This window comes from Microtus ochrogaster, unplaced genomic scaffold (assembly GCF_000317375.1).
Source record: "Microtus ochrogaster isolate Prairie Vole_2 unplaced genomic scaffold, MicOch1.0 UNK11, whole genome shotgun sequence".
In the NCBI taxonomy this organism is placed as follows: Eukaryota; Metazoa; Chordata; class Mammalia; order Rodentia; family Cricetidae; genus Microtus; species Microtus ochrogaster.
In genome coordinates, this window is record NW_004949109.1 from 527,745 (window position 1) to 533,128 (window position 5,384).

The following is a 5,384-nucleotide window of genomic DNA, read 5'->3' on the forward strand; positions in this document are numbered from 1 at the left end:
CACACACACACACACACACACACACACACACACACACACACATTCCTAAATACATAACTACAACCTTCTCAGTCAGTATAATATTTACCTGTATATGTATGACCTCAGGGCTGACCGCTTGGTACTGGATAACCAACAGGGGCCTCTTCTGCTCTCAGAAGTTCTTTGTCTACTGTTGAGGCCCATGACCTTTCACCTTAGCCGTATCTATTAGTGGGTCATTGAGGGCTTGTATAGGCTGCCATGTTTTTGAGGTGTCATGGGTGTAACTTCTCTTACATTTCTGGAGACACTAGCTCACAGCAGGCTCCCTGTGGCGTTGGCTCTCCCAGTCTTCCCACCCCTCTTCTGCAGCGATCCCTGAGCTTTAGGCGCAGAGGTTGTACTGTAGATGTATCAGCCGGGATTCTTTGACCTTAACTTACTCGTGACGAATGGGTGATCAGTCAGTGAGAACCAGAAGACTTTCTCAAGTTTGGCTGGAGAAGGGAGGTCTGTGAGCTAAAGTTCAAGCATGATGCTGGCGTCTTTGCCACAGTCACTAAGACAGATCGCAATTTATCATGGGTCCTACTCCGGGATGTTTTGTGACTTCCCAGTTGTCAGGCCACAGGAAGTGCCATCCCCTCTCTTCAGTGTGGCTGTGCCTTCCTTTCCTGTGCAGCTTCATCTCCATCCTTCCTGCTTCATTCCCTGAGGCTCAGTCACCTCAATGAGCAGAATTCTTGAGTGGCTCCTTATTTGGGGCAGGGGTTGTCCGTGTGATCAGAAGCACTTTTAAGCCTGACTCAATTTGCATTTTGATCTACAAATATTTTAAAACATCATGAATACCAAAAGCAGTAAAAACTAAAAAAGAAAATGTACCATAGTAGACACACAGCTACGTGTCCCAGATCCATTTTTCAAGGAGAACGTGTCTAGCTGTCAGTTCCCAGCCCCCAGCTGTCAACTCCTTAGGGCTTGTAACAGCTTTCTATAGTGGTCCCAAACTACAGTGATGGAGTTAACGAGGCCTGGCTGTTCTGCCAGGGCAGACAGCTCTGCTAGATAGAATATACTCCAGAGCACGTCCTGGAGCCGAGACTTGGTTGGATTCATGTCACAGTAATCCTTTCTCTCTAGTCCTTGTTTTTTCATTATTAATTTAAATTTGTTTATGTGTACGAGTGTTTTGTTTACGTGTATGCTTGTAGAGCATGTGGGTACCTACTTAGAGCCACAGGGGCCAGAAGAGGTGTCAGATAACCTGCAACTGGAGTTATAGATGATTATGAATCACCATGTGGGTGCTGGGAATCTAGACTCTAGAAGTTCTCAACCTGTGGGTCACGATCCCTTTGGGGGTCAAACAACCCTTTCATAGGGTCACACATCAGTTATCCTGCATATCAGGTATTTACATTATAATTCATAACAGTAGCAAAATTACAGTTCTGAAGTAGCAACAAAAATAATTTAATGACTGGGCAGTGGTGCACACCTTAATCCCAGCATTTGGGAGGCAGAAGCAGGTAGATCTCTGTAAGTTTGAGGCTAGCCTGGTCCACAGAGAGAGTTCCAGGAAAGCCAGGGTTACACAGTGAAAGCCTGTCTTGAAAAAAACAAACAAACAAAAAGCAAAATGAGCCGGGCGGTGGTGAGGCAGAGGCAGGCGGATCTCTGTGAGTTCGAGACCAGCCTGGTCTACAAGAGCTAGTTCCAGGACTTTGGGGGCGGGTACACAGACATTCAGTCCAGGCAGGTGTCCTGGTATACACCTGTAACCCTAGCCCTTGAAAGTAGGTGCTGGGTGCTGGAGGGTCGGAGTTCAAGGTTACCCTCTGATACATAGTGAATCTGAGGCTAGCCTGGCCTATATGAGAGCGTTTCCACCTCCACCACCAAACCAAACCCTATTCACTCCATAACGGAGGCAGTGGGAAATGATATCATATTGTCTATTTTACAGAAAACCACAGTGGTCTAAGTTACCCAAGCCTAAGCTGTTTGAACACACATTCTCTTGGTGAAAATCGGTTCATCACCTAGTTTCAGCCATCAGGTGAAATGCAGGCCATTCATCTCAGTTCATTTAATAAACATTTGTCAGGGATAAAGGAAGTATCATATGATCTAATGAGGGACTCTGCCTGAAGAGAAATGAGATACAAAGAAGTGTGGAGCCACTAGAGGACGATATAATACAACAATACAATGAGTTTGGCTAGTACAAACGCAGTCAAAACTCGGCAGAGTGAGCGGCCACTGCAGCCTCCGGAGACTGGGGAGGGAAACGGGCCTTTAGCTGCTTCCTCGCGCCCTCACGTCGGCCAAGGAAAACCAGATCATGTATTTCAGAGCAGCCACTTCGGCGGCTGGCTATGGATGAGCGTTATCAAAATCCAGCATGCGCTTGGCTGACTTTCTGCCCCTAGCAGGTCTGAAGAACCCCTTTTCCCTTCAGAGATGCTCGCCCCTAAAAATAGGCTGGGATGTAGCTCGGTTGGCAGCTTGTTTTCCATGCGCAAAATTCTGGTTTCAATCCCTAGGGTCTAATAAAAAAACGGGCACGGTGGCACCTGCCTGTAATCCCCAGTTCTTGGGAGTTGGGGGCAGGAGGATCAGAAGTTAAGTTCAAAGCAGCAAGTTGGAGGGGTACATGAGACCTTATTAAAAAAATAATTGCTTACACTCTTACTCCTTTGAATGCAGCTGGATTTTGAGCACACAGAGGCTAGCTGTTTTCAGCCTGATATATTTTGATTTCCTCAGTATTTGAATTACAGAGGAGCTTATGGCTCATCCTTGAAAAGAATTATTTATTTATTTATTTGCTTCATTTTATTTTTTTTCTGAGTTTTCCCATGTTTCTTTTTCTTTTTTTTCTTTTTAATTTATTTATTTATTAAGGGTTTCTGCCTCCTCCCCACCACCTATTTGCTTCATTTTAAACAGAGTCTCACTGTATAGCCCTGGCTGATCTGGTACTCTTTCTGTAGACAGGCTGGCCTCGAACTCATAGAGATCCATCTGCCTTTGCCTCCCAAGTGCTGGGATTAAGGGGTGTATACCACCACATCTGGCTCAATAACGCTTTTATATAAAGTTCTTTATAAATAAAAAGGTATTTCTATCTTTTATATTAAGTAGGTTTTTCTTTGTTTGCTTGAAACAGGGTCTCACTATATAGCCTAAACTAGCGTTGAAATCACTATGTAGCTGAGGCTGGCTTTGAACTCTTAATCTTCCTGTACTTCCAATATGATCCGAGTGAAGACCTTAGAGAAAGTCTGTAACTTCCTTTTTGATGAGTCTTTCTCCTCAAAAAGGGTACCAGAATATTTATCTTGACTTAATGTATTTAAGATTGCTTAGCGAAGTCCTCAGTTACTACAAGTTAAAGCTGTCTGCTTTTGTACATCCAGTGCTTAGTACAATAAAAGCGGCCCTTAGGAAGTGCTGAGTAAAATGAGAAAGCACCCGGGAGTGGGGACTCCACAGGTACTTGAGGAACCTCACTTAGAGAACAGGAAAAATGTCAGAGTGCAGCTTGCCTGCACCTAGGCCCCAGGAAATGATTCACGTCTGGAGCCTCTTGCTGAGGTCCGGAGCATTTTGCTGCGGCAAAGACACTGGGAAGCTGCTGCTTCATAGACCATCATATTCTAAATGACAGTAACCTACAACCACGGTTGACAGACATTTAATCAAAGGGCCATCCTCCTAGAGGCTAGACCAATCATTTTCGAAGTGCAATCTTGGTCAGGTCAGGCATGTTGGCGCACGTCTGTAATCATGGCAGCCTAGCAGTACGGGACAGAAGAACCCATGGTTTGAGGCCGGTTTAGATTACCTGAGACCTTGTTTAAAATACAAGTCAACAAGGTGGTGGCACAGGCCTTTAATCCCAGCTCGGGAGTCAGAGGCAAGTGGGTCTTTGTGAGGTCGAGGCCAGCCTGGTCTACAAGAGCTAGTTCCAGGACAGCTAGGGCTGTTAAACAGAGAAAGCTTGTCTCAAAACAAAACAAAACAAAACAAAACAAAACAAAACAAAACACAAAACAAAACCCAAAAACCAAAACAAAAAAACCCCAAGGTCATTTCCCGAAGAATGGATAAAGAAGATGTGGTTTGGTTACACAATGGAGTGTTACACAGCAGAAAAAAAAAATGACATCTTGAAATCTGCGGGAAAATGAATGGAACTAGAAAACATCATATTGAGTGAGGTAACCGAGACCCAGAAAGACAAATATCGTATATATTCACTCATAAGTGGCCTTTAGACATAAAACAAAGAAAACCAGCCTACAATTCACAATCCCAGAAAACCTAGACAACAATGAGGACCCTAAGAGAGACATACATGGATCTAATTTCCAAGGGACGTAGACAAAGACAAGATCTCCTGAGTAAATTGGGAGCGTGGGGGTCATGTGAGAGGATGGTAGGGGAGGGGAGAGGAAAGAAGGGGAGCAGAGGAAAATATATAGCTCAATAAAACAATAAAAAAATCACAAATATTAAAAAAAAACAGCTCACCTCAAGATCAGAAACATCAACATTGTTAGGTCAAAAGCAAGCCCCCAAAATAGCAGTGTTGCTGACAAGGTCCTCAATGACTGTCTGGACTCAGCTTGGGCTGGATTCTGACAAGGTAAACAGGAAAATCTCCAGCAAATAAACAAAAACCTAAACTCAGTATTTCACAGAAGCCTTGGGAAGTGGGTTTTTTTTTCTTTTTTCTTTTTTGGTTTTTCGAGACAGGGTTTCTCTTTGGCTTTGGAGCCTGTCCTGGAACTAGCTCTTGTAGACCAGGCTGGTCTCGAACTCACAGAGATCCGCCTGCCTCTGCCTCCCGAGTGCTGGGATTAAAGGCATGCGCCACCACCGCCCGGGCGGAAGTGGGTTTCTGTTTGGCAGGAAAAGCCATCGCTTCCTTCACGTACCCAGACAGCTAACTACCTCGAGCAATGGGCATCTAGCTCCCTATTCAACAAGCCTGCAACAGATGGATGTCCCCAGGCTGTCCTGGCCCACAAGCCATCTATGCCTACTCCAACTGCCAGCTGCTCTTGCTTGCAGGCTCCCCTTCCACTGAACTTGTCTTCTTAAAACTTGTGAGATGCTGGTGATGGTAGATGAGCTGGGCAAGCAGGGTACCAGTAATCACTACTGTGGAGTCAATGGGTACAGCTGCTAAGAAAAGCACGGGTACCTGGGCTCCTTTGCTGCCGCTGCTGAACTGCTACTGACTCGCTCTGCGACTCTACTTGAGTAACTTGAAGTTGTCTGGACCGCAGGACTCCGACATACCCAAATTGTCTGTCTCACTTGCATCGTGATTTGGCTTCATGTACAATATATGCTAAATTCTTTTTTTTTTTTTTTTTTTTTTTTTT